This window comes from Molossus molossus, unplaced genomic scaffold (assembly GCF_014108415.1).
Source record: "Molossus molossus isolate mMolMol1 unplaced genomic scaffold, mMolMol1.p scaffold_m16_p_4, whole genome shotgun sequence".
In the NCBI taxonomy this organism is placed as follows: domain Eukaryota; kingdom Metazoa; phylum Chordata; class Mammalia; order Chiroptera; family Molossidae; genus Molossus; species Molossus molossus.
The window spans coordinates 58574088-58587892 of record NW_023425377.1 but is presented as its reverse complement, the minus strand read 5'-3'; the positions used below and the strand labels follow the sequence as shown (position 1 = coordinate 58587892).

The following is a 13805-nucleotide window of genomic DNA, read 5'->3' as shown; positions in this document are numbered from 1 at the left end:
TACTAGTCTTGTATTTCTTCACCAAAATATCCTTGTAGCAACAGTAATGACTCCCGCAGACTCCTAAAATTCACCAGCAAAACCATTCTCACTTACAGTTGGGGTAACAGATGCCCAATTATGTATGGAGGTTAGTGGGTGGCTATGGTCATAGTTTCAGACTGCCACCACTTGGGATTTCTTCAGTTTGAAAGAAATGGGAATGACTTAAGTAAAAAGTTTGGTGCTTACATTTGGTAATGATCAAGATGGCAGTCAGGATGTTAAGAACATTATGTTCCCATGAAGCCGCATGGATTTAATCCTTGTTGTACCTGTTAGCCTTCTTTTCCTTCATTAATGCTTATAGCACCCAGCCATTCCAGCCATCTGATAATACCAAAAGTCTGGGCAAGAGGCTGCAGCCAAATTCATTAAGGTCCATATCCTACTAGCAATGGCATCTTCCTTTACCAAGAGAAACAGAGCTCAGCATTTTAAATAGTGTATACCTATTATGGATTAAGACTCAGAAAAAAACCTCAAATCTTCCCTACCTGATCCACAAGTGGCGCAAGAAGCAGAAGAAAGAGGGTGAACATTCTGTATGAGTAGTTAAGCTGTGTGTCCAATGTGGTAGCTCTCAGCCACATGTGGCTTTGAGCACTGGAAGTGTAGCTAAGGAAACTGAGAAACTGGATTTTCAAGTGTATTTCATTTTAATTACTTTAAATTAAAATAGCCACATGTGGTGGGACAGCACTAAGTTAGAGAAAAAGAAATCATAGAACCAGCAAAATAGTTCTGATTTCTCTGTAACATTTGATGTCGAGTTTCTCATTTGAGGCTTATAACATTGCACGTTGTGTGGGATGAATAGGTAACATTATCTGCATTTTAAGCAGACATATAAAAGATAGACTCATGTAGAGTCATTAGATAGTTTATAATGGAAGCGTGCCTCTGACTCACAAGTTATGACAGCTAGCTCACATATCTGTATGATAATGACGACAATAATACATTAACGACAACTAATATTTTGGATGGCTCGCTATGTGCCAGGAAGCTCTTAGCACATGGTGCTCAGTGCTTCCCAGCAGTTACGCATGTGGCACTCAAAGAAAACAGTACTTCAGATGTGGCACATGGGGACTGAGATAAAGGACACCCCTCCAGCATCTGAAACAATCCATTACACTCAATTTACATTTTATAATTAAGGTAAAAAATAAAAGGCAAAGTAAAAGAGTAGATATTCAATATTAATTTTGTATAAAGCTTCCAAATGTTTCATGAAAAACTCAAGCTGGCCCTGGCCTGTTTGCCCAGTGGTTAGAGCATCAGCCTGCAGACTGAGGGGTTGCTGGTTTGATTCCTGGTCAAGGGCACATACCTGGGTTGCAAGTTTGATCCCTGGCCCCAGTTGAGATCATGCAGGAGGCAACCAATTGATGTGTCTCGCTTACATTAATATTTCTCTCTCTCTGTCCCTCCCTCTCTCCTTTCCACTCTATCTAAAAATCAATGGAAAAATATCCTCAGGTGAGGATTAACAACAACAACAACACACAAAAATAATTCAAGCTGGCTTCCTTGACCATATCAAGTTTTATGCTTGAAATGGTTATGCAGAATTCCACCCTCTCAAAGGTGGTTCCTTGAATGGTGAATGATGCTCACCATGGAAGAGAAATGTTGTTCACACAAATAGGTCACAAAAATTTTCAGCCATTTTTACAACCATTGAAAAATGTACAACAGTTAAAATTATATTTGAAGAGTCTATAAGGTCTTTCACTGATAAATATCATGTTGGCATTTCTTATAATAAAGTCAGTAATATTTCAAAATCCTGATAAAATTTATAGTTTTAGGGTGTACATGCTTTGTGAGCATGGTCACCCCGCAGCTAGTTTACATGACACTGAAAAGGGGCAGATCAGCCACAGGGACAGAAGCACCTCATTTTCGTAAAGACAGAGATGTTGACCCTCATCTGAAGCTAGGCACACCAGGAGCACCCACATCTCCTGCCAGACCTCCTGCCTGCCAGCACATCGGAGACCTGGACCATGAACATGGGCCCCTTGCAGAGGTGGGCAGAGGAACATTCAATGGCTGGTTGCTGCCACCCATTTTGATTTTGAGGCTTCAGACCATGTGATCGCTCCCAGAGCATTGCAATGCGGAAGTGCCGATGTCACTCATTATACTCGATGCCTGCAGGCAGGGTAACTTTGTAGATGTACAGCCAATGCAATTACAGAGGGCCACACCCTAAGAAGGACCCCACACTTAGTTTAATGCTCTGTCACCATCTTGAAATTCCTAATAATTTTTAACAAGAACCCCTGTATTTTCTTTTCCCACTGGAACCCACCATGGTGTTGCCAGTCCTCTGGATACTGCTCATGACCTAAAGCTGGCCCTGGGGCCTCATGGGAGACTCTGCTCCCTTGACGGGGTTCAATATCTCACAGCAAACTGCGCATTGGTATACAGGTTGGGAAGCTTGGCAATATCTAATTTAATCCTTACAGTAATCCTATGAGGCTATTACTACTAGTTCTCTCATTTTAGAGATGAGAAAATTAAGACTTAGAATGGCCCAGTAACCTCCCAATGGCCAAACAGCTCTAGGGAGCTGCCAGATTCCCATACAACTGTCTGGCTCAGAGACTGAGTCCCTGAGTCTGCCAGCTGTTAGTCCTGGGCTTCATCCACTGATTCTTAATTATTAATAGAAGAAAACATAGCAAGGAAGACAATGTGAAAAACCATCTCGATAAGAGGAAACTCTAATTGTCATAGACACAAAATACAAACTAAAACTTGTTCTGGCACATTCACAGCACTTCTCAGATTTTAAGCATAAAAACGGACTGGCTTGTACAACTTTTGGCTTATGAGAATGGGAAGGCTTCCCCAGTAACCTTCCAGAAAAGTGACCACCGGACTCTGACCCACTGTGGCAGGCCCTTTCACATCCATCCCATGCCAGTGTCCGTGACATTTGCCTCCCATGCCAGTGTTCGTGACATTTGCCGGGCATGAATATGGTGGCTTGTTTGACTGGGACACAACCCTGTGAAGGCCTGAGACAAGGCATGTGGATATGCATGTGCCCTCCCACCTGCCACATATACCAGTGACTTTCAACCTTTTTCATCTCATGGCACACATAAACTAATTACAAAAATTCTGTGGCATATCAAAAATATATTATAATTTTTGCCGATCTGACAAAAAATAGGTATAATTTTGATTGTGTTGGCTGCTGTCATTTTTTTATTTGACAATCTAAGGGAAAAGAGGTCATTGACCCTGACTGTACAGTCAGGTATTTCATGTTTTAAAAATTCTTGTGGTACACCAGTTGAAAATTGCTGCCATGTACATGTGCATAAATATATATTCACTCACATGTATGCATGTGTGTACACATGTATGCATCTGTGTACATATACACAGAGACACACACTGCACGCACATAATACATAGCTCTATACATATATGCACACATGTGTGCAGTACATGTGTGCTTACATCCATCCATCCATTCATGTACACATGCATGTGTGTTTGCACAGTTATGCACACATGCATGCACATATTCATGTACATGCACACATACACAATGCATTCACATGTGTGCGTGTACACAGACATGCAAACCCAATATATGCACATACATGTACACCAACATGTGTACACATATACACAATACATTCATACATGTATACACACAAGCACACACACAGATCTGGGGCAGGCCAGCTCTCCACAGGGAGCTGTGTCAGCTAAGTCTGAACACCGCAGAACACAGCACTCTTCTTCTGACCATTGTTCTCTGCACAAAAACAAACTCCCAGCCAAGTTTGGGCTTTCTTGAGTGATTTGCATGCAACTTCCACCTGAGTGCTGCTGGAAAGGCTCTTGGACTTGACAGACAGAAAATGTAAGAAGCTGATGTCACTTTTGTGAGTTGTTGCAGATGTCCTGAATGGGTCAGAGGCAAGGCCTGGACATCAGAGGCCAGAGCTGCCTTGCCCTCCACACTGGTCCTCTGTGAGGCCTTTACACACACTGCTGGTGCTGTGAGACCCCATTCTCTGCTGTGCTGCTCAGAGAGCCAGCCCCATGCTGCAGTTGCAGCCTCCACACCTCTCTTTTCTGGACTCCTGACCTTGGAGGAACAAAGACTTTTATGACAAGTTTTATTAGTGATGCCTCCTGTGCTCGCTCTCTGGGACAGGTCAATGCTATTAACCCCATTTCACAGAGAGGAAAACAGACGCAGAGAGGTCAGATGCTTTGCTCAAAGTCATACAGCATTTGCGAGGTGGAGGCAAAACAATTAGCCCAGACTATCTGTTGGCAGCACAAAAAGCTGTGATGCAGGGCTCTAGGGAGGTCACTCTGAATGTCTTGGAAGTCAGACATTAGGAGCCAAATATAAGCATGGGGACAGCAGCAGCAATTTTTATTGCTGAGTGATACCTCCCACCAACCCACTCTGACCCACGTGCCACTACCATCTTCCTTTTGTTTTCATTAGCTGGTGAAATATTCCAGTTGCCCACACATAGCTAGGTTGTGGCTTACAAAGAACTTCAGCAGCTATAGGCTTTTCTGGTATTACCAGCTAGAGTCCAAAGGCAGAGCAGAAAGAACCTGGATTCTATTCTGTCTTGATTTTCTCACTCACTGATGCTGAAATACACACACCTCCCACTTGAATCCCTGGCCCCTCACAGCAAGGGGCGGGGGATGTTGCATTGCCCATTCCATGCCCCTCTCCTTCAGTCTTCTCCTCTTTGGGTGTGGATGAATATAAACAAGAGGTGGTACCTACTTGTAAAAAGGAAATAGAAGGCAAGGCGAAGATGACAGCTGGGCAAATGGGGAAAACACAAAAACCAAAGGCCACAAACCTCATCTCAGAAAGCAGGTCCCCTCAGCCAAAGCACAAGTTAATGCCTGGCTCTCCCAGGGAGCTTTACAGCTGGCAAGGCAACCCCGCGTGCTGGTGACAGGCGAATCCTGGGAAGGAGCCCAGACCTGCGGGTGTGCACTGCTGATCTTGTGAATTTTAACTGCCAGGGACACGTACATTTGCCAAATCCAACTGGGTCCTGCCAGATTCAGAGGTTCCTGAGAATATACAGATGCAGGACTCCCAGGCTTCTCCATGTGGATTATAGGTGCACATAGGGAGGTCACCTACAGGGGCCCTCAAATGTCCTCCTATTTAAAACAATGCCCTTCCTCATCCTCTCAGTCTTTCTTCCCAAAGATCCTCCTTCAGCAAATCTTTACCCATTCTCATGAGTGCCACCCAACAACCTCAGACAAGTTAGGGTGGGAAGAGCATGGGGTACATTTGTGACCCATTTCAGCTCTCCAATATCTCAGCACTTGCCCTGGTTAGGCACTTCCCTTCAGCATTAGTCAGCTTGGGCTGCCATAAAAAACAGCACAAACTGGGGGCTTAAACAACAGACATTTATTGCCTCACAATTCTGGAGGCTGGAAGTCCAAGATCAAGGTGTCAGCAGGTTTGGTTTGTCCAAGGCCTCTCTCCTTGGCATGTGTGCATGTACAGACACACACACACACACACACACACACACACACACACACACACACATAGTGGCAGATGTGCAGATGGCTGCATTCTCACTGTGTCCTCACATGGTCTTTCGTCTGCATTCACACCTTGTGTATCTCTGTGTGTCCATATTTCCCCTTCTTTATGAGAACATCACATAGATTGGATTAGGGTCCACACTAATAGCCTCATTTTAACTTAATCACTTCTTTAAAGGCCCCATCTCCAAATGCAGACACATTCTAAAGTATTGGGGGCCAGGGCTTTAACATAGGAATTTTGAGGGAACACAATTCAGCCCATAACACCTTCTTGGAAGTCAATAGGAGACAGAGTCCGATTTCCGCAGTGGAAGCTGAAGATGACCTGTTCTCTCCTTTCCCAGCCTCCCTAGCAGCTGGGCCAGGCATAAAACTCACACTCTGCTGTTGGGAGCTGGTGCTCTGGATGTGGGGTTTAGAGGAAGTGAGGGGGGCACCAGGGCAGAGAGGCTCTCTCTCCCTTTGATGCTGTAGGCTCATGGTTTCAAGTTTAAGTTCCTTTGTTTGGCTTTTTAAAATTCCCATAGTACAACCCTGGTTGGTTTTGCTCAATGGTTAGAGTGTCGGTCTGCGAACCAATGAGTCATGGGTTCGATTCTGGTCAAGGGCACGTACCTCAGTTTTGATTAATCCCAGCCGTGGCTGGGGTCATGCGGAGGCAGCCACTCGATGTGTCCCTTTTATGTCCATGTTTCTCTCACTCTCTCTCTCTTCCTCTCTCCTTTCCACTCTATCTGAACAAAAATGGAAAAATGTCTTCAGGTGAGGATAAAAAATAAAAATAAATAAATAAAAATAAAAAACTTCCATAATACAATTGCAACCTGTCCATCTCATCTCATACCCTACTGCTGAGGCCCTCTGCAGTTAGAAGGGCCTCCTGCTTAGTGGTGAAGTGCACAGGCCTTCACATCAGACAGCTGGGGCTTGAATCCAGGCTTGCCACCTTTTGGCAATGTGACCTCTGATGCATGCACCCTCTCAGCCTCAGTTTCCTTGTGTGTGCAATGGAGTTGATGATGGTCCATGGAAGGCATTTAGATCCACCTCTCAACATCTGTGCCATCCCAGCAGATGAATCTGAGAGTAGTTGTAGGGTCAGCAGCAACAGCATTACCTGGGAACTTGCTAAAAATGCCAAGTCTCAGGCCCATCCCAGATCTGCAGCATCAGACACTCTGGGGATGAAGTCTAGGGGACTCTGACATAACCTGTTTGAGGACCACCGCTCTAGTTATGATGGTTCCAACAGCACTGCAAATGACTGGTTTAAGAATAGTCAAGACAGTGCCAGTAAGACTGAAGAAAAAAGTTGCTATGGCTTCTACAAAAGAAGCTTCTTGGCTCTTAGTAGAAAGCCATGGAGTGCCACCTCCCTCTTTCCCAAGTGTGTAAAGGAACTACGCTGAGTCGTGAGAGAAGATGAAGCTGATGCGTGGGGAAGGCAGTACTAAGAAGTACATTGAGAAATGAGAGATGGAGCCAGATGGATGATGAAACCCTGCCTGCAACCCACCCTACATCCAGATATCCAGTTATGTGAGCCAAGAAAATGTCTTATCTTTCAGCTGAGTTGAGGTTTCTGTGACTTGCAGCCAAAAGAACTCTAATGACTTATCTCCCAAGATCGCTGTGAGGTGAGATGATTCATGTCAAGTGCTTAGCACAGTCTCCGACACCCTGGAGATGCTCATTATGTGTCTATTGCTATCGTTATTTGCATTATTATTATTACATGCATTCCAGATGCATTAAAACAAACTGTGTCTTGACCTATTCTAATTCTCCCGCCATGACCTCACACCATCATATGCTTTAGCCTTTGAAATCTCACCTCCCTATTTCAAGACCTATCTCAAATGGGACCTTTCTGAAGCCCTTGGGAATTACTGAATCCAATCCAACCTCCCTCTGCTGAATTCTTGTATCCACTTCTGTGCTTCAGTTTTATGAGGTTTAGCATATGTCAGTTGGGGCAGTTCTACAGTTGGACAGTGGGCGGTGCCAAACAGCCTTCTCTGCCGTGGTGGGTAGGCCTATGTTGCAAACCTTTGCTTTCTCTCTCCCCAACTAGAATGTGAGCTCCTTGTCAATAGTGTCCACGTGTTATTTCTTTTGTTTTTCTACAAAACTTAGCATGATGCTGAGTGCTTGGGTGAAGAGAGACGAGTGCCCACCAGGCATGACGTTAATGCCTTACCTGTATTATCAAATCTGAATCTTACACAGTTTTCATGTAGTAGTTATTGTTTATTGTGTTCCTTCAGGCACACAAGGATGGCAGTAAAAATAGTCACAATAGGACTTTTTATTCTACTTGATTCATAAACAATAACATCACAAAAGCTGGTTTAAGGAGGCCACACAAACATTTGCCCAGCCCCAAACTCAATATCATCTCCATAAACTTCTATACAGTAAGAACACTCTCTTCCATTGCAATTCTGAGGCAAGAAAACTAATAATGATAGAGGAGAGGTTTAACTGGTAATTTTATACTTTCAATATCAATTATAGTTTTATACTAAATTAACCTGGTCATGAGAGATGATTTCCCATGTCTTCAATTTGAACTTCTCGATGAGGCCAATTCATTTGCAATTCTGCACTGTTTCAGCACCTCCCTGAAACCCTCACAAAGCTTAAGGTCAGCCTGGTTCTGGGAGCACTCCAAACACTGGTTCATCTCATGGTGACACGGGCTAAATTGCTGCTGCTGCTGCTGCCGCTGCTGCTGCTGGTGTGCTGGCTGGGTTCCCTGATGCTCCTGGTAAGTGAGGTCAGGCCTTGAGGGCTCCACATGACTTCCTTCACTGAAGCCTCCTGTGATGGCATGACCTAGCATGTGGCTGACAGCAGAGCCCACAGCCACACCAGCTGCAGTGGTTGCCACCTGGGCCATCAGACCTGGCTGCCGGGGTGCAGCAGCATGTGAGCCAGCAGCAGATGGTGCAGCCAATGCTGACGGTTGAGCTGTAGGTGCGGCCTGGGTACAGCTCTCATCAGAGGTGCCTGGCAGGCCGAAGGGGCCATGGGAGAAGTGTGGCTTCGGCTTCCATGTGGCATCACAACTGCTCGGCGGTTCAGTGTCTACAAGTGTGAAACTTAGAGAAGACTCCCACGATAGAAATTTTAAAAGACTATATTCTCCGGCTTCAACATTATTGGGAATTCCAGACCACCTTAGATACCCCCCCAAATCATTTTGAGATCCCCAAAGTGTGGTCCATCCTTTTGGTTCATCCAGGCATCTGCCATCTCCTCCTCTCATCCTCCCCAAACCTCACCTCCATGACCACACTGTCCCTGCCACCACCACAGTCGGAGTGTCAGGCCCTGTACCATGGGGGAGCCTGGGATAGAGAACAGAGTCCTGTGTTACTACTAAAGCTTCAGATCCACAACCTACAGGTGGCCCACTGTAGACATGTGCCTTCCTGCTTCCTCACTTTGAATGTGCTGTCTTCCTCCTCTTAGCTTTTAATCCCATTGCTCAAGTTGTGAATTCACTCACCTCTTCCTTTTTGATGACTCCCACCCAGGGGAGCCTACACAGATTGACTTCATCTTCTTCTTTACTGCTGGAGAGCACGGTGAAGAAAAGCCACAAACCCTTTGTCTGCATTTGTTCCCACAGATACTTGATAATTCTTTAACTCATTTTCTGCTATTAAACTCTTCCAGATCTTGTCTGTTGTCTGAAAACTCCTGGCCACTCTCTGTTTCCTACTCTTAGGAATAACTTCATCCAATTTCACTGAGATCACTGAATCTTGTTACCTGCCTTGATCTGCCCATTTCTCTGAATCCTCACCTCCCTCTTCTTCGATGCTGCAGATTATGCAAAGGATGGCTCTTTCCTCTTGGCCAGGCCAGTCTCTCACCCAGCACTTCTCACCAACCCTGGGTTCACAGACCATCACCGCTCTGCCTCCCTCTTTGGCTTCTTCTCTCCTGATTCCACCTCCTTCTCCATGTTTACACAGAGTCATATTTACTCTCTACTAAAATGAAACCAAAGCCCTTTCCCTTCACCCACTCCTTCCATAAGCTTCTGCTCTCAGCTCTTAACCACCCAACTTCCGCAAACCAGTCACCTTCACTGTCTCCCCAGCTCCCTCTCTCCCACCTTCTCGGTTGGCCTCTTCCCGCTGCTCTTTGGAAACTGTTTCCTCAAAGGACAGCAATGACCCTGTGTGCACAATCCACCCTCCTGTTCTTGGTGGACCTGAGCCCACTGAATAGTATGTCTTCTGTGAGTTTTTCCACTGTGCTTTTAGGACCCTGGAAGCGTTCTGCACCTCTTCCACCCTTGCTGTCCCAGGAGCCCCTCCTGTTTCTGCCCTCAGGCCTTTCACTGTCTCTCCACACTCTCCCCCTCAGTGACCTCACTCACACCCACAGCTCCAACTATCACTTCTCCCAACAAGACAAAACCCCTCTTTTCCCTGTGCCCGATGTTGCTCCCCAGACGAGCTCCTTCCACATGTGATCCCACTAATTTTTCCCCCTAATGCTGAGTTTAATCATGTCACCTCCTTGGTCAGCTCTATCAATCCAAACAATGGAGAGATGCATAACCAATGGACAGAGACAACAGTACTGGGGACAGAGCAGTGGGGAGGGGTTGTTGGGAGGAGGGTGTCAATTGGGAAAAAAGGAGAAACATCTGTAACAAAAATAAATTAATAAAAAAATTATAAAAAACAAAAACAAAGAATGGAGAGGGATCAGAGAGACCTAGAGTCTTAAATTAGGAGACTTTAGGATTATTGTCTAGTCTAAACTCTGATCCAAGGCAGAAACACCTATCACAGTATTTTGGGACAGATTGTCATCAGGTCTTTGCTTAAATGTTCATAACAATATTTCATGAAGTTCCTTTTTCCATTTAAAAATAGTTATTAGCTCTGCCAGTGTGGCTCAGTGGTTACAGGGTTGACTCACACACCGAAAGCTCTCAGGTTTAATTCCCCGTTAAGGGCACGTACCTGGTTTGCATGTTTGATCCCAGGCTTTGGTCAGGGTCATTCAGGAGGCAACTAATCAATGTGTCTCTCTCACATCGATGTTTCTCTCTCTCTCTTTCTCCCTTTCACTCTCTCTAAAAATTGATGAAAAAAATATCCTCAGGTGAGGATTAACAACAATAAAAGTTATGAATCAAATGTGGATACCCCCAGAAGTCACTCTCCTGGGGGTTCTGTCCAGGCAGCGTAGGGGAGCACAGGGCTCTGCCCTGTGTACAGCCCTTTCCACAGTGTTGGAGAGAAAGCCAGGTCTTGAGCCTGTGCCAGCATATTTCTACAGCCTCTCAGAGTCCTGTGGATGATGACTGAGAAGACAAACCATGCAGGAAACATCAATTAGAAATAAAGAAAAATAGTTATAAAATAGCTATTGAGTTCACCTTGGCTACTGATTCAGTGAAATGGCTTTCCTGGTATAACATGCTCTTTTCCTCCCCCTCCCCCCACACCCTTCCCACACTCCAGCCAATTGGATTACTCACTGTTGCTCTGACTTGTCCCTCTCTCCTGCTTCCACCCCTCCCCTATGCTGATTCTTACCAGAAACACGTTGGCCCCTCAGCTCAGTCTTTTTGTCTTACAAGGTGGTGCAGATACCAGCTCCGACAGGAAAAGTTCCTGATCTCACCAACTAAATTCTTTCTCCCCTCCTGAATCCCTAAAAACACGCAGTTCTTATCCACTTCTCTCTCATTCTATTCATCAATTTATTCATTCCACAACATTATAAGTATGTTTTTATTGATTTTTTTAGAGAAAGGAAGGGAAAGAGAGAGAGAGAGAGAGAGAAGCATAGATATGAGAAACAGCGATTGGCTGCCTCCTGCATGCCCCCTACAGGGGATCAAGCCAGCAATCCAGGCATGTGTCCTGACCAGGAATCTAACCAGTGACTTTTGGTGCATGGGTCTATGCTCAAACATTGAGCCACACTAGCCAGGCTTTCCACAACAATCCTTGAACTCACAGTGGACCAGACTCTGTCCTGGGCACCGGAGACATGGCAGGGACCATGGCACGGAGTTCCTGCCTGGGAGTATGAGGGTGCCCAGGGCAGAAGGCAGAAAATGCCGATCACCATGAAAAGTAATGACTGTTAGAAAAGGAGATGCTGGGAGGGCGTGGCAAGAGGCTCTAACCTGGTCCACGTCTGAGAGCGCATCTATGAAGAGTAGAGTTTGCTGAGAACCAGAAGAGTCACGCTCAGCAATTGGCCAGAAAAGAGTGAGGGTGTTCCAAGCACAGCGACTGCAGGAGCTGAGGTCCGGAGATAAGGCAGCGTTGCCATTCAAGGATCTAAAAGTCCCCCATGCCCGGTATTCAGAAGATAGGAGACAAAACAACAACTAATCTTGGAGGACTTTCAAACGCATGCCAAGAACACTTTTTATCTTGAAGGTGTTTGGAAGCCCCTAAAGGACTTTTCAGAACAGTGACATAATCAGTTTATATGCTTTTGAAATATTTCTCTTGTGTTCTGCCTTCATTATTGTTATTAATATGGGCCTTTCCTCTCCCTGCCATTCCATTTCACGTCCTTGCTTGTGGGTCTCTGTCTTTTTAGTCCCCCAAATGTCTGACTTAATATAGAGGGCAGGGCAGGTGTGGTAATTAATAAATGTTTATAGAAGTGAATGTGGAAAAGAAAAACATTTTAGGCATTATATTCTGAAAGATGAAAGCTAATAACTGCATGACTATGGGTTATGAAACCAAAATAGGCAACAATAAGTTAAAGGAATGTATTTGTTCATTTGTATCATATTAAAGATGAGCTCTGGCCAGGTGGCTCAGTTGGTTGCAATGTTATCCTGTACATTTTTGTAAAAAAGCAGGTTCCGTTCCCGGTCAGGGCACATTCCCAGGTTGCCAGTGCTATGCGGTTGGATTCCTAGTCAGTCGGGGAGCGTGCAAGAGGCAACTGATCTCTCTCACTTTCCCTAAAATCAATTAAAATTTTTTTAAAAAAAGAAAGAAATATTAAACATGAGGAAGTACTCCTCAAAACCTAAAGGATATTTGATGCACATTAGTTAATCCTTTGAGACAGATGTCTTGGGAGCAACTTCTGTCTGAATATAGGATTTGATGGTTTGGCCCCTCCTTTGGGCAAGCGGAACTGGGCTCTAGACTGGGAGTTTGGGACTCAGGTCAGTAGGGAACTACCGCTCCGTCCCTCATCTTACTCTTGATAAATGTGCCATGATGGTGTAAAGTGATAGTAACTGGGAAAGCTGAAAGTAGGAACTCTCCACTACCTTTGCAACTTTTCTGTAAATCTGAAATTAATCCAAAACAGTTTATTTAGTTGGCTCTCTCTGGAGAGTGTGCCTGTGCCTTTCCCTGCTCCCTCTGTCCCCAGCACGGGCCTTTCTCCCAAGGAGCCCAAACCTCTCTTCCCTCTCCTGTCTCTCCAGGTTCACACCTCCCGTCCTCTTTCTCCTAAGTGCCAAGGGCCCTTCTACTTCCTCGGTCACTTTCTAAATAAAAAACATTTAATATATAATATTTCCTTTATAGTAAAAACAAACAAACAAAAATAAAATAGTTTTTTCTAAAGGAGTGGAAGGGAGGAAAATCGGCCCCGGGGGAGGCAGGGCAGCGCCGAGGCAGCCCTTGGGTTGAGATCTGCTGGGTCAGAATGTGCGGCGGAGGGAGCTGAGCCCCCAAGAGGTGCTCAGAGCAGAGAGTGGAGCTGCTGAAGCCTGGAGCCCACTGGGAACAGCTAGACCCATCTTTTCTTATCTTAAGAAGCACTTCAGTTAATGTTCAGTTCTTAACAATTTAGCATATCAGCATCTGTCTATATGTAGACTAAATTGTGAATAGATTGAATAAATAAATAAATGGGGAGAAGGGATACATCTTGCTTATAGAAGAATTCCAAATAATATGTATATAGACACCAACCCCCTCCAGGAGGTGGTACCTCTACCATTCTGAGGTTGGGCTGGAACTCATGACACTTCCAAAAAATAGTCAAAGAAGGAGAAAAATAGTAACTTTAGGTGGAGAGCCCCAGCAAACATGACTTTAACCAGGTGGTCAGATTAACATCACCCATGATGTCATGAGGCTATTCTGCACCCCGACATGCTGTGATGAGAACAGCACTTCATGCCAATGATCCTCCTTCTGAAA

The 13805-nt window shown here is 45.1% G+C and overlaps 1 non-coding gene and 1 pseudogene across 1 annotated transcript; one reads left to right on the top strand and one right to left on the bottom strand.

Moving 5' to 3' along the window:
- Positions 1 to 8153: 8153 nt before the first annotated feature.
- LOC118643799 lies at positions 8154 to 8700 on the bottom strand (annotated as a pseudogene).
- A 2098-nt stretch (positions 8701 to 10798) lies between these two features.
- On the top strand, positions 10799 to 10999 carry LOC118616640. The gene has a single exon (XR_004956626.1). It is a non-coding gene; the product is annotated as a small nucleolar RNA SNORA73 family (small nucleolar RNA).
- The last annotated feature ends 2806 nt before the right edge of the window (positions 11000 to 13805 follow it).